The following is a 17,262-nucleotide window of genomic DNA, read 5'->3' on the forward strand; positions in this document are numbered from 1 at the left end:
AGATGTTGTTGATGATAATGAGGAGGAAGTTACGACTGTGAATGAACATGTTGAACATCCATTCTGTAATTCATATAACCTTTAAGAAAAAGAAGAAGAAGAAGTCCCCGAAGAAAAGAAAAAGAAGAAAATGCCACGGGAGTATAACTGGAATATACTAGAATTACTTCAGATACCGGAAGAAGAGTTGGTAAAGATAGTAGTTGATTGTCACAAAAAAAGTTATTCGTATCAAGAAAGATGATTGTTTTGATACAAAGGAAGACTTGAAGATAGCTTTGTATACGAAATGTGTGGAAGATGGCTATCAACTAAAAGTTAACAAATCAAGCAAATATCGTTTCGAAACAATGTCTATGATTGACAAAAAATGTATGTGGCGTATGATTGCAAAGAGGATAAAAGATTGCGAAATGTTTCAAGTTAGGACTTTTATTGATAAACATACATGTTCAAGAACCCAAGTTTTTCTTCACCATAGACAGGCAAACAAAAAGGTGTTGAGTGGTTTTTTGGCTGAGTTAATGTTTTTGAATGGCAGGGTATATCGGGGACATGAAATTATGACTAACATGAATGCTCGGTTCAAGATTAGTATTTCATATTCTCAAGCTTGGAGAGCCAAATGTTATGCCTTGGAATTGTTGAGGGGGTCGCCAGAAGCATCGTTTGCCCAACTGTCGGCTTATTGTCACAATTTAAAGCTGAAAAATCCTGGGTCGGTAACTCATATCAAAACAGATAGAGATGGACGCTTTGAGTTGCTGTTTATCGCCATTGGTGTTGCGGTTAGTAAATCAATATAATTTTTTTGACTCATTTTTGTTAGTTACATGCATTTCACATTTAAATGATTATATTTCTTATGTATATTATTTTGTAGATTCGTTCGCTTATTACTTGCATGCACCCAATTATTATAGTTAACGGAGCACATTTGAAAGGTTGATACCTTGGAGTAAACTTATTAGTAGTAGCCATGGATGCTAACAATGGGATATTGCCAATAGCTTACGGGGTTGGCAAATCTGAAACCTCTGTTTCATAGACATGGTTTATGGGGCATCTTAGGGATTGCATAGGTCCTATTAGCAATCTGACAATCATATCCGATAGGGCAAACTCAATTAACAACGCTGTTAGAAGGTGTTTCCCAGATGCTTTTCATGGACTTTGTGGTGTTCATTTGTACAGAAATCTAAAATCAAGGCATGCTGGTATAAAAAATCACAAATGGACATATTGGAAGGCTGTAAAAGCTTATCGGGAAGTGGATTTTAATAAGCATATAAATTGTTTAAGACGTGTTTTGCCTCAATGTGCTCAAACACTAGAAGCTGTCGGGTTTGAAAGATGATCAAGAGTACATCAACTTGGAGCAAGATATGGTTTCATAACGTCTAATAGTGCAGAATCAATCAACGCTCTAAGTCGTCATTCCCGAAAATTACCCATTACTATGTTAATGGAGTTTTTTCGAGCCTCTATTCAACAGTGGTACTACAAGAAAAGAAACCATGCATGTATTATTTCTTTAAATTCGTAACTTATCATATTTAATATATATTTTACTAAGTATTATTTATTTAAATTTACAGGAACATTGGAACGTCGTGTTACACTGTGGACTACAAAAAAAAATAACGAAATGTGTTGTGAAGTCAACGTCATGGAGAGTTGAACCATGTTCAAACACTTTGTTTGAAGTATTAGATAATAAATTAAATGGGCTTGTCGATCTAAATGCAAAAAAAATGTAGTTGTATGAAATGGCAAACATCTGGTTATTCGTGGGCCATGTTATAAAAGTTGCTCTTCATCTAAACCAATATGATTCAAGCGCATACACTATGGATTGCTACACTACAGAAGTATATCAACAGACTTATGCCGAGATTGTCTACCCTATTCCACATCCTTCTGAGTGGGACATACCAGATGACTTACAAACAATTTTGCCACCAGTCATGGACAGCAGGCTACCTGACCGACCAAAAAATCATGATTGTATACCGTCTAAGGGTGAAGAGAAGAGGATATCAACATGTAGGGGGCTTCATCTTTTGGGACTTATTAACTTAGGTGATTTTTAAATGCAAACTTTGTATTATGTGTATTTTATGTGTGAATGCATACATTTTCAGTTAGACATGCATTAGTAACTTGAGTTTGAACATTGCTATGATCTGTTCAGTTGTTATCACTTATCAGATTGTTGTCTTTTATCTTTTTCAGTTGTATTTTATATAGTCAAATATGCAACGTGAAAATCAAATTCGCAACGCAAAAAACGCAATGCGAATTTGACTTTCGCAACAATCGCAACGCAAAAATCGCAATGCGAATTTTACTTTCACGTTACGAAAGTGTACCTTCAACAGGTCTTTTTTACCTTCAACATAATGCATATTGAAAATTAAACAACAAATCAATTAAACATTGTTGTGGGTACATTATTTGATCATTGTTATGGGTACATTATTTGGAAAATAATGTTCCAGACTTCGTTAGAAATAACCCTTTTTCATCGGATTAATTTCGTTGTGGGTACATTATTTGAACATTGTTATGTATAAATTTGTTGTGTATGTATGTTTTGGTTTGATTATATTGTATGTATATTTTCATTCAGATGGGATGGGTTGTCCATAATAAAACAATCTATCTATTCCATGTGAGTACTTTATTCCCACCATGTGACAAGTGTGACAACCCCATCAACTCACAACTCAGCTTTGAACTCAATCAATATTATCTTTTAGCTTGATGGTTCATAAAGCATGTTACTTGAACAATATGAATCAATTATTCAATTTTCATGTTCAATTTAACACTGCATTTCAAATTCATTTCATATGTAATTGGAGTTTGAATTTAAATTTCAATTTGAGTTTGAATTTCAATATAAATTTCGGCTCCACTATAAATATTAGGCCGAGCCTTTGTTCCATCCAAACAACAACTTACTCAATGGAATAACTTAGCCAATATGCATGTTATCATTGAGTATTCCTAATTTCCATTGTTTTTTTTCAACTTTAAACTCGAGGGAAATCCCAACCATCGTAATTTTTGGTTAACAAGCAGGAAGATTGGATATACGAAGAATGCCTTTCGGATACTATCCATTTCAGTCAGCTCACTGAGGTAGGTTAACCTAAACCGAAACTGTCTTAGCCAAACATACTTGATGTAGAAGCAGCTGTAGATATAAAATCTCAATGGTGATGCATTTGGTTCTCAAACAGTTAAAGCATCAGAAACGTTTTAGACGTATGATCTGGGTGGTATACGGGAAATGCAACAAATGGCAACTAAAAATCCCAATAATTGAGGGCTACAACTTGTAATAATAACAAAAATAATTGAAGGGTACACGTGTATAAACTATCGATACTTTGCTAAATTAACAATGTAAACGGTAAAATTCTACCGGTGCAATGGTAATAGGCGTACATGACAAGCGTCTCAACTTGTTATTTACGGCTATTTTCATTATACCGGAGAACTTTTATCCGTTTACACTGTTAATTGTACCGGTACTTATGCTTTACGTGTGTATCTTCCATTATTTCAACATTATTATTAAAAGATCTAGCGTTTAATTCTTGAGAATTTTTAGATGCATTTTGTTGCATTACCTGTGAACCACCCAAATCATAAGTCCGAAATGCTTCCGATGCTTTAAATGTTTGAGAACCAAATAGATCGCCTTCAAGATTTTAAATATGCAGCTGCTTCTACATCAGCTATGTTTCTCTCAGACTGTTTCGGTTAACGGTTATCCTATCTTCATGAGCTGGATGAAATGGATAATATTCAGAAGGTATTTTTTTTTACATAATTTTATTTCTATATAATTTTTCAATGATTTCTCTCCCAAATTATCAACTATTTGTAGAATGAGTTAGTGATGATATGTAGTTTATAGCTCGTTTGTTTAGTAAATTAATTTACAATTTGTAGAATGAAATCATCTAATGTTGATCATGTTTGGATAGATTTGTGTTTTGGAGGGTCATGGGAGAATGTTCATATGGTGCCAAGCAAAAGGAAATCAAAATCGCAATCAAAATCCCAATCACAACCGGCTTCACCTTTTGGGACTTATTAACTTAGGTGATTTTTAAATGCAAACGTTGTATTATGTGTATTTTATGTGTGAATTCATATATTTCAGTTAGACATTCATTAGTAACTTGAGTTTGAACATTGCTATGATATGTTTAGTTGTTATCAGTTATCAGATTTTTTGTTGCGATTGTTGCGAAAGTCAAATTCGAAACGCGAAATCGCAACATGAAAATCGCAACGCGAATTTGACTTTCGCGCTGTGAATTTGACTTTCACGTTGCGAAAGTGTACCTTCAACAGGTCTTTTTTTGCCTTCAACATAATGCAGATTGAATTTTAAAACAACAAATCAACTTTTACAAATCAATTAAACAAGCAAAAAATAATTCTTATTTTCTCATAAATTAAACAAATCAACTTTTACAAATCAACTTTTACAAATACATCAATTTCACGCAGACAGTTGTTTATGCACAAATACATCAATTTCACGCAACTCACTTCAGGATTAACTTGCAGAAACCAAACATTTGCTCAAACAACACTTTCTACACATCTAAAACCAACAAACAACAAATTATTGAATTCTAGGTACTTAACCAAACATTTTCAAACCAACAAAGAGTATATATGTTAACAACACTTGCTCAAACTTACCAATTGTTTATGCACACTTTCAGTACGCAGATGCAGGTAGGCAGCGTCTCGTATATATCGCTCTAGCCATAAAATACTGAAATCACAAGCCTACTGCACCTCTATCTCTATCTGTGGGAGGTAGAAACTGTTTACTTCCTGTCGTCAAACGTTCCAAGCACATGCATACGAGGGGACCACAATCCCCTCTGGCTCCCTACGTTTGTTGTGGCGCGGTCTCGTCTCTGATCATTGTAACTTTGAACTTTTTTTGGCTTCTTGTTTCCAGAATTAGTCCAATAATCAATCACATCCAAGTATTTAGCCAAATGAGCACTCCATCCCTTACAAATAATACCTCTCAAATCAGACAATGGTATGTAATTCAACATGCTGTCATATACCATTGTCTTTAGGGATGGGAGTTGAAGATCGATGAGAAGCCAATGACGACGTTCCAAAACAGGGATAAACACCTGCAATCATAAATAATAATTCAATTGCGCACATCAAATTTTTATTTATGAACACCTTTAAAATATTCAAAAATAAATAATAACCTTATCGACCTCCAACCACGCAGGATAAAGTTTAGCTTTTCCATTACCCAACACATATGAAGTGTCTCTCTGATCCTTCAAGTGAGCTACGTGAAAAGACGTCGGCATAATAGTCCATCGCGTATTTTTTATTTTCTTCAATTTCCTTATTATCAGAAGACGTGACACCCATGCATCAATATGCTGTTTTATAAAAAAAATACATATATTAGTGAATTTCATAAATTTAAAAAAAAATGATCAAAATGCAATATAAGAAGAATATAAGACTTACCCCCCCCCCCCGTCGAAATAGCCATTGTCTTCAACCCCTAATAACACACCCCACCAAAACCGATCAAGAAACAAATGCATATCATCGTCGAGTTTTCATATGTCAGCGTAACACCCCTGGCTCCGCTCATGTAGATAAAAATCAACAGCGGTTTTAGCCCAAAGGGTATTATTCAGAATTGTGTCTGGTATTGTTCTCCTCTCCACTTCAGATACCGGAATGGTAATGACCGGTAACTCATACGAAAGCCAACTCTCATCCATCATGTCGGGCACTTGAGGGGGTTTATTAATATGTCGACATATTATGCCATGTGAATCGGGCTCTCGAACGGTGGGAGTGACCTCTTAAACGATGACAGGGGCCTCTTGAACGATGGGAGGGGCCTCTTGAATGATGATAAGGGCCTCTTGAACGATAAGAGAGGCCTCTTGAACGATGACAGGTGAATCGGGCTTCTTCTTACGGAGTCTTGGCACTATTGGGGTGAACGAAGACGTAATGGCATGTGCACGACGTCTGATGCGTGAACCCCGTCATGCAAGAAAAACCCGACATAAAGCATCTACCTTATCGGACCGCTAAAAATAAATTAATACATAAATTAGTAAATAAACAAATAAATAATGCCGAAAAAGGTTATTTGCATATAGTATTAAACAAACTTATCTCATTCTACAACGATGCAACAATCTCACGTAGAGCGGCTACCTCATCACGTAAAGTAGATACCTTACCATGTAAAGCACCATTGTCATCGCATAAAACCTCTACCTCACCACGTAAAGACTGTACCTCATCACGCCATGCACCATTGTCTTCACGTAAAGTATCGACCTTCTCACACAAAGCATTGATCTCATCACGTAACTCCCCTAACTCATCCCGTGGAGGTGGAGAACAGGGAGATAAATGTCGTGGCATCTTTGCCGGTTGCCTATCATGAGGTGATGGTGGAGAAGAGGCTCGATGATGTGACAGAATAGGTGATGGCTCTCATTGTGGATGTGTATAATCGACTCGATCAGGTAATGGCTCTGGGTGAGGTGATGGCTCTCAAAGTGGGGGCTACTCATCATTTGTGCCATAAAAAAAACCCTTACTAGCTTGCCACCAATCAGTGACAAGCTCAGCCTCTGTGGGTGTCAGCCTCTGTAATGGATAGTTGGCCTCCTAACAATATAAAAGCTCAAACAAAGTTAAATGTCTACTAGTAATAACTTGTTTACATATGGTAGTATTTATGTTAACTTACATCATTCATCGTCGTATATGGTAGTAACTCTTCCCAATCCAACAGCCGGATCCTCCTCCAAGAAATAGCCCTAGGAATATCATTTGAATTTTTGATTGTATATGTACGCATGCTGAGAAAAGCCTAAAATATCCAAATCTACAAACAATATAATACACAAACATTAGTAATTGTTAAATAATATAATTTTGAAAACATTATATAGAAATTCTTACCTTAAAGGCCCAAATAAAGCCTGTCAAAGTGTATTTGAAACCATGTCCACGTAAACTTTTTCGGTCCTCAAAGGAAGACGACAACTTTTTCCAGGTAGCTTTCCATAGATATGAACCCCACAGAAACATGTTCCATGCATTTAGGTCCTTTACCAATAATATTAGGTCCTCAGAAATAGGTTTTTTGGCCTCTTTGCCTAAAAAGCCGGCATACAAAAGTAATAAATGGCATACTCGGACAACATCGAGGTCATTCATCCGAGTAAAACCATCTTTAACAAATAATCTTTTCAAGTCGTTGACGTATAAACTAAGCTTCGCCTTTGCCAGCTTAGGAAAAACCCGAGATAACCATGATGGGTGGGCGATATGACTAGTATACCGACCTACATCATTGTGTCCGAAGCGTAGACCAGTGATTAAGCAAAACTCCTCCCCCCCCAAAACAAGTATACGCCGGAGGAAAATGAAACCATATCTCTTAATCACCACGTTGTATCCTCTCGGGTAGATCGTTAGTCATTGTCTGAAGAAACAAATGGGTCAACATAGCATCTCCACTTGGATGTTGTACTTTTAGCCATGACCCGAAGCAAGTATCCTCAAACAATTTTCTTTGTACAGGTGTAAGCGTCGACGCAATGTAGTGGCTAGGCTTAATTTATTCCTTAAGGTCAATGAAGCCGAAAAAAAAATCTACAAAAACAATAAACATACAAAGTTAGATATACCAAAAACTACAAATTATACACTATAAACAGACATGATATTAAACAGTGAAAACAAAGCCAAATATGTTTCAAACTTGCACGGTATTCACCTAAGTCATTATTCTATCATAGTTCACAAAATGCATCAGATAACATTCCAGAAGTAAACACTTATATAAACATTTAAAAGGACGACATATAGGTTTAGTGCAGGTTCAAGGACAACATAAAGAGTAGTAGTTTATTCTTGAAACTTAAATTCGCAACACTGTGAAGTTAGTATTTGTCTTTGTTTTTTTGTTGAAGTAATGCAATTCATTCAAGTTTCAATTTGCAGAAGAAGAATAGTTTCTGAAACTTAAAATCGCAACACGAAAATGAAAATCGCAACGCGAAATGAAAATCGCAACGCGAAACTAAAATCGTGTTGCGATTTTCATTTTCGTGTTGCGAATTTAAGTTTCAAATAGTCTTCTGCAAATTGAAACTTGAATGAATTGTATTACTTCAACCAAAAGACAAAACAAAGACAAATACTAACTTCACAGGGTTAAATACTAAACAGTTTAGCAGTATTGACAGCAACCGAATGAATTTACTAAGCAATCTAAGTGAAATGGTTAATCTATTATTGAAATTACCAGTAAATTTATCATCAATTTAAATATGAAAAATCTAATAATAATACAAAATTTTCAAAATAAAAATAATTAAAAAAACTAACCCTAGGTGGTTGATTTTCCATTTCTGACCGTGAATGGTTGTGAGGGTGGCTCTGAAAGATGGAGATAGACGGATTTCGCCGGAGATGGGGACGGATTTCGTCGGAGATAGGGACGGATGTCGCCGTAGAGAGGTGAGAGATGGAGATGAGATTGAGTTGTGATTTAGGGTTTTAGGTTATGATTTACGATTATACTGTTTACATTTGTGTTGCGAAATTAATATTGTGTTTCGAATTCGAAAATAAAATTCTCGTTGCGAAAATAAACGCGCTTTGCGAATTTGACTTATGTGTTGCGATTTACAGATTCGCGTTGCGATTTACAGATTCGCATTGCGATTTACATATTCGCATTGCGAATTTGGAAACTAAGTTGCGAAATTGGAGTTCGCGTTGCGAATTCGAGATCGCGTTGCGAATTTGTTGGTCATTTTCACAAATCCAAAAAAAGTTGGTTAAAATCGTATATTATAATGCATTTTCGATCACTGAAATTATTTTCTCTTCTAATAATTATTTTATAATTTTAATAGTTGAGAAACTTAATATAGTAAGATTTCATAATCAAAGACCATATGTGTACTTCACCTTAAATTTTAATAAAGAAAAAATTAGATTGAAAATATCATTATTTTTATAATATTAAAAAATAGGTTGAACGACATAAGTGCGTAAGTGACGTGCCATTTAAACTCAACGGGATAACACTAGTGCTCATCAGGTTACCTGACACGTGGCACCTATATAACCCCCAAATTCCATCCTTTATTTCTCTTTTGTTTTTTAACCTTTTTGTTTGTCTTCGAAAATGCGGATTAATATATTAAATAAATGACGTAATCGAAAATTTAATAAGATAATTAATAAATTTGGTAAAATGTTATTATAAATATTGACATGTTCATAATGTTGTAGGTGAAAAATATGAAAAATTATTAAAAAATTTAGTAATTAATAAATTTTGGTTATTGATAGGTATCGATACATATATATAAATATACATACTTCACTGTCGAAAATAATAATTTAGGGTTATTTTTTGAATGAGTTTTAAGATATTAATTTAGTAATTATAAACGTCTAATGACTTATTTTTATGTTACGATATATATTATTATTAAATTAAAAATAATAAACATAGATATTACATATTTATTATTATCTTTAGTTAAAATTGTTAAAATTAAATTATAAATAATATTTTATAAAAAAATCTAAACAATCAAATATTTTTTTTGTGTAAATGAAATTATTAAATTAATGTTGTAGGTAGAAAATATGAAGAACTAATAAAAAATTTTGAAACATAAATTGCATAGTTTATGTATTTATACTTACTCTAAAAGTATGAATATTGTTTCGATAGTAAGTTATGTCCAACTATTGTCTTGAAAAATTATTTATACTTATATTGTATGTATATATACTTATATTTAAAACTTAAACGGTTAAAATAAAATAAACACTATCTATTATGTTGAACTACCTACTGATTTATTTGAAGGTTACTAATAATATAAAAAGTAAAATAAAATAGGCGATATATATTACGTTAAAATGCGTACCAGTTTGTTTAAAGGTTACTAATAATGTAAAAGGTAAAATAAAATAGACGGTACCTATTACGTTAAATAGACGCTACCTATTAGGTTAAATAAACGTTACCTATTATGTTAAAATAGCTATCGGTTTGTTTAAAGATTAATAATAATGTAAACGGTAAAATAAAATAGGCGCTACCTATTACGTTAAAATATCTACTGGTTTGTTTAAAGGTTACTAATAACGTAAATGGTAAAATAAAATATGTGCTATCTATTATGTTAAATATGCGTTACCTATTACGTTAAATAGGTGCTACCTATTACGTTAAATAAACGCTATCTATTACGTTAAACTAACTACCGATTTGTTTAAAAGTTAATAATAATGTAAACGTTAAAATATATACAACATAACCGTTTGAATTTTTTTTAAATTCGAAAGTATGAATAATTACTCTAAAAATATGGATACTCTAAATGTTAATAATAATGTATTTATACTTACTCTAAAAATATGTATACTATTTCGACAATAATGTAAATGGTAAAATATATACAACTTAACCGTTTGAAATATTTTTTTAAAATTTGAAAGTATAAATACTTACTCTAAAAGTATAGATACTCTATAGGTTAATAATAATATATACTTACCAACAACCAGTTGGTCTAGTAGGATAAGGCACTAGGTCCCTTAAGCAATGTCAGAGATTGAATCATGACATTTGCGAATAGAGCAAACTGGGTTGGGAGGGTCGCCCTCGCCTCTGCAGTACCCGATCTGGATTAGTAGGTCAATATATCAGATACCAGTGATTAATTCAACAATAATAATAACAACAATAATAATAATGTATCCATAATAATAATGTATCCATAATAATAATGTATCCATACTTATTATAAAAGTATTGATATTTGTTAAAGTATCGACCATCATATTATAGTAGTATCAATATTTATTTTAAAAATAATTGTCATCCAAAGATACATAATATATTAAATCATGTCGATATCATTAAATATAAATTTAATATTACAGATTACAACCTACTTCTTTATTTAAAATAACATTATTGGGTGCAACCTAGTATGTTAATATTTATTTATAACAAAATAAGAAATTAACATATTTTGTTCTCGTGAGATTTCGAAGATCCCACCAGCTTAAACTTTGATAACATTTTAGGCGCTACATAATATGTTGATAATATTAATAACAAAATAAGTAATTAACTTATTTTGTTATCGTCGAATTTCTAAGCACCATCAACTTAAACTTTGATAATATTTTAGGCGATAACTAATATGTTGAAAATATTGATAACAAATTAGGTAATTAACATATTTTATTATCGTCATATTTCGAAGGTCCCATCAACTTTAAAAATGTGTTACCTATTACATTAAATAAATGTTAATTGTTATGTTAGTATGATTAATAATATTTCCAATAATTAACATATTATTATTGTCGGATTTCTAAGGCTCCATCAGCTTAAACTTTGGTAATATTTTAAATGCTACTTAATATATTAATAATATTGACAACAAATCAAATAATTAACCTATTTTGTTATCGTCGAATTTCTAAGACCCATCAACTTTAAAAAAGCGCTACCTATTACGTTACATAAGCGCTACTTGTTATGTTATTATGATTGATAATGTTTTCAATAATTAATCGGTTATGTTAAAATCAATATTTTGTTGGCTCATTTCATATACGACGATAATATTCCTGGTTATTATCATTATTATTACCAACACAAATTAAATTTACAGTGAAAACATATGACATTTCCGATAACACTTTTAATCGATCACCTATTCAATTAATCACACTAATTTTTAAATCGTATATTAGTCCGTCACCATGAAACCTCCCCTTCTTAGAGGCGAAAATTAGAAAAAGGAAAGGAAAAAAAAATAAAATCCAGAATTTATATTTTACACGTTCCATCACATTCTGTTTATTATTTTATCAAAAACTTCCCTGAGAAAATTTAACAGAACACATGAACTCTTGGCCTGTTAACTGGGAAGCACTCGACGCTCTCATTATCGACTTCGCCAAATCAGAAAACTTGATCGACGACTCTTCCCCACCTTCTTCTCCTTCTCTCTCCTCTTCTTATCATTCGAGGTTAATCATTCGCCAGATCAGACGGTCTTTACATGTCGGTAACATTGACACTGCCATTGATCTGCTCCGAGTTCACGCTCCTTTTGTCCTAGAAGATCAGCGCCTTCTCTCTCGGTTACAGAAACTGGTTAATCTCTTAGTCTTATCATTTTTCTTAAGTTACTAAAAATGTGTTTGGGCGGAATTAGTTTTTTTTTTCCGAGTTTGGATTTTTTATCGTTGATTGCAGTTCCTTTTTCTTTTTGAAGAAATTTATTGAGTTATTGAGGAAAGGAACAAGGGACTATCATGCCTTTGCAGTTGATTACTTAAGAAAGTCTCTTGCTCCTTGTGCTCTCAATGCCTATCCGGTAATTTTTTCTTCCTCTTTTAGTAAATATATTCTTCTTTCTGATAATTAATGTTTGTGTTTGGAATTTAATATCATACTAATGCCCACTATTTTGACACCGGTGATACTAATTTTTGAATTGTGTGAGTTATTATTATCATGCACTTATTCGTTGCCATTTTTATTTGAATTGATGTTATGGGAATAGTTGAATGTGTAGTTTGTAATAAAATTTTTGGAAAAAAGGGTTATTTTGGAGATATTATGAAGAGATAGGAGTAATGTGTTACCATGCTTCCCGATTTCTGTGCTGTTATTATATGTGTTGAGAACTCCTTTCTTAAGTGACATCTACTAAAGAAGCCTTTCTTCTAGTAGCTGTCCTAAATTGTCTTCCTGTCACCTTATATGTTTGTGTTTTACTGAATACCTAATTGAGATTTTGGCGCTTAATTTACCCAAACCTTCAGACAATGGATTGGAAGATGAATAACTTCCAAGATAAGTGTCTATGTTATTGACCATATGGAATGTGCTATATATTAATAAAAATTACTGTATGCTAATGTGCTAAGACTTGGATGTTGTGTCAACGCGAACCTGAAAATTTTGATTTGTACTATCTGGTGGGAAAAGGATATCCAAATCTGGTCATTCTGTTACAAGTAGATGATGGTAACTTCTTTTTGGGTTTTGGCACTTTACCTGCTGATTATAGGATCATTTTTTAAGAATAGAATTAATGCTTTTAAAAGATACCTAGAAAATAGTCAATTCAGTTCAGATATGTGCTGTTCATGGGGTTGCTGATCGATTTGTGCATCCATATAGGAAGCGTATGAGGAATTCAAGCATGTTCTTCTTGCCTTTATATAACAAATATGATCTAACTTCCCCTGTGGCTAATGAGGTGAGTTGGGAGTTTGGCCTTATAAACAACTTATTGTATGATATGATTGCTGAAGAAGAGGAATCTTGTCGTTTTTTGTGTACAGTGGGCTGAGAAGAGGAGGTATGATATTGCTGGATTACTGTCTTCTGTTTTAAGAGCTCATTTTCATGCATATAATCCCATCTTTTCAATCACATTGAGATATCTGATGAGGTACGACTACAACTTTTGATAGATATAATTTTATTGAGTACTCTGTCGATATTTGTGCCCATTTGTATTGATTCCGATAAATTTGCAATGATTTCCCTGCCTTTGTCAGCATACATAAAGGATTTTGCTTTAGACAAGGAATTGTATCACCCATTTCAAATCTTACTGAGAGATTGCTCCTTGAGGAATGTGACTTCCCTGCAATACCTCCAGAGAGTTTGTATGAGGCACAAGTGTTGGACGAGGTGATTTTTTTTCATGGCTAGAGTGTTTTCAGGTGTTCCTTGGGGAGAAAATGAGTCATATATTAGTCTGGTTTGATGCATGAATTTGCTGTCCTGTGTGCTTATGTGTTAGGTTGTATGGATTCCTTTTATAATTGTGTGTTGATTTTGAAATTCAGGTGGATATACAAGCTCTTGCACATGCTGTAGAGCTTACAAGACAAGGGGCTATTGATAGCTTGAGATTTTCCAAGGGTGATCTGTTTGAGGCATTTCAGGTTGTTGAAACTTTTACCGATCTAATACCTTCTCCCGACCTTATTTTTTTTGGAAATTCAGGTTTTTTTGTTGTCTTTACTGAATCAATTGTGATACTATTTCCCTTAAACTCAAAGATGAAAGTCGACTGAGTATTAAGGCTTTTTGTCGGACAAAAGTTTAAAAATGACTTTCAGTGATTGTCTAATTATGATGAACGCCTACAGAGTACTAAGTTTTTTTGTCAGATAAAAGTTTGAAAATGACTTTGAGTAATCATCTTCAGATTTACACTGGACATGATGATGTTCACTTAATATTTCAAATTCTAAAGATCTCTCACATGCATCACTTAATCTATCTGGCCCTGGGCCTAGAATCTCTAATTGGTGGTTTTGGGTTACTGGTTGATAAGTTACGACTTCGCATGCAGAATGAAATATGTCGAATGAGATTGGATGATGCAATGCTTGATGAACTTGTTCGTGATTACTGTGTTTACAGGGGAATTGTGGATCTGGTATTTCATTCCTTCTAGTATAACTCTTAATATCAATTATTCTCACTGTATCTGTCATCATTGAAATGGTGATCAACTTGTCCTTTCTCAGGAATGAAAACACTTTCTGAACCTCTGAAAGGTAATCCACCTGAGTCTGGGTGTTATTCATCACTAGAATCTTCCATTGATGTGGATCATAGAGGTGCTAAGCGTTCAAATAGTGAAACTTCTGCTAATACTGATCTGAGCAGCATGCAAGGAACTGATTCGGAATTAAGATTTGCTTCTGAGCCCAGCAACAATCTCGAAGATTGTAGCCCCAGTGGGTCACATCATTCTGAAAATTCAAGTCTCTTAAGAAACAGAAGTCATGGAGCTGGTGAAAGAAGTAAATGTAAGCAGTGGAGGGGAAGATGTGATGAACTGGATTTTATTTCTGTTAATCATTTTGATCAATATGGAAAAGAAGAGGTTAACACTGCATTACAAGTTCCCAGCACAACTATATCAAAGGCATAAAAGTTACATTTTAGATTTTTGTTGCTGTTTGTGTTTTATGATAATTGATGGATAATAGCATAATTTTATCATGCAGGGAGTGGAAAATACCAATGTGGAAGACAAATATGAAATTGTTCTTCGGATGAAGGAGCTATCTAGCATAGGAATGGCTGCTGAGGTCGTGGAGGAAATTAATGCATTGGATCCAAACTTCTTTGAGCAAAATCGTGTTTTGTTGTTCCAACTCAAATAGGTTAGTTGAGTTTGTACTGGAAGTGGCTTCATTATTAAAAATTCCGGCTAAATTTCTGTCTAAATTGCCGATAACTTCCGAAGAATGTTAGCTTGACCATTCTTTCTGTTTTAGGTTGAATTTCTGAAACTGGTTGGATTGGGTGATCATTCTGGTGCTCTAAGGGTTGCATGCTCCCATTAGGCCCCTTAGCCGCTTGTGACCCCACTTTGCCGAATCCCTTGAAGGAGACTTTGGTATCACTGCTTCGACCAAGTGAAGATACACTTGTGACAGGCTTGCCTTTACATGCTCTTGCTACTGCACTTCAAGTACACTAAAATTTGTAACTCTCAATATATATATACAGATATTTTCTTCTTTATTTTTGCTACTTGAGTATACGGTTTTCTATCTTGGTTAGGTTGCTTTCGGGAAGAGGCTTGGTATCGAGGAGCCTCATCTGGTGAGCATTTGTTTTATCATGTTACAAACTCAACCCACATGATATCCTCTTCTTCTCAAAGCTAGTTGCATAATTAGCTCATCAAATTTGCATTGGTTTACAGTTAGACGTTAGACAATAGTCGATAAGTATTATGCTGATATTATGTGAGTTTTGGGTATACGCAGGAATTCCTGGCATTGCCAAGGGCTGATGCAATCCATCTCCTTGCACAATACAAAGGAAATGCTGAGACAGTAATCCAGCAAATATTTGCATAGATATTTACATGCAATGTAGAAAAACACATTTGTTATGGTAAGAAGTCTGATGATTTTTTTGCTGTTGTTGAGAAATGATATTATTTTATTCAATTTATATATCGGTTGTAGATATTTTAAAAAAAATTAAACTTCAAAAGATTACTCATTTACAGAGTCCGCATTTCTTTACAGGAAAAAAGGTGTTGATTGTTGGTTTTTTTAATTGTTACATCCGTACATGCCAAAAGTTGAAAAAAATAGTAAAATATCCCAGCTTCGAAATTATTTAACCTTCTAACAAAAAATGTACAATAGCATGCAAGTCGTATTAACACTTGATTGATTTTGGTGATTGGTGAAAGTTGTCTATTTCTTTCGAGGTGTTTAGTATTGGATTTCAGCATTTTATAAATTGTCCGCAGCATTTTTTAAAATTAGAAAGTTGTTAGTAAAAGGTGAAAAAATACCTTCAATCACCTAAACTTCGTCTTCTTCCCCGTCAAACTCAAATTCTTTCTTCTACAAGTCGACTTTGTATTCAATGTAAGTTGGCAGAAAACTGAAGTCCTCTACTGCACCCGATTTGGGTTTAAAAGAGTCTTTCCTGATTCGATTTAAATATTTATGTATATACTTTTTATTAGATAAAACAAGAACTTAAATGAAAAAAATATTATAATTATTTCTAAATATATGAAGAGCAATTATAATATTACACCCGATTCAATCACAAAAAAGTTGATATAACCTAATTTGAACTTGAATTTAAAAATTGATTTTATCAAATCAGATTAGAATCTATCACATAGGGATGAAACAACCCTCCCCAGATGTAGTTTAATTATTTTTAATACCAACGGCGCAGGGGCACTTATATTTTACAACTTAGCATGGCAGGGAATCAAATGAGTTTTGTCCACTTGCTATTTGCGACTTTGCAGAGGGTTAAAAAAATCACTAGCAATCTTTCAAGGTTTGCCAGAGGATGGGGACTTCCTCAGATGTAGGAGCCACTTTATATATATATATATATATGTATGTATGTATGTATAAAGCACTTTTGCAAGATTCTTCATATATACTAAATTATTCTTCTCTGAGTGGAGAGTTTTAAAAAGGCGGCTCTAAGACTGAATTGGTGCTCTTGGTTTTGAGTTTTGACTTGATCAACCATGACAAACGCAAGTGGAGCCTCTTCACTAATTACGAGATTTACACATAGTAAATATTGTTGAAAATTGGTTTTTCGGTGCAAGTTGTTGC

The 17,262-nt window shown here is 33.5% G+C and overlaps 1 pseudogene; it reads left to right on the plus strand.

Moving 5' to 3' along the window:
* Positions 1–11,986: 11,986 nt before the first annotated feature.
* Positions 11,987–16,035, plus strand: LOC120122744 (annotated as a pseudogene).
* The last annotated feature ends 1,227 nt before the right edge of the window (positions 16,036–17,262 follow it).

The sequence above is a fragment of the Hibiscus syriacus genome, unplaced genomic scaffold (assembly GCF_006381635.1).
Source record: "Hibiscus syriacus cultivar Baekdansim isolate YM2019G1 unplaced genomic scaffold, ASM638163v2 tig00110387_pilon, whole genome shotgun sequence".
NCBI classification, from domain to species: Eukaryota; Viridiplantae; Streptophyta; class Magnoliopsida; order Malvales; family Malvaceae; genus Hibiscus; species Hibiscus syriacus.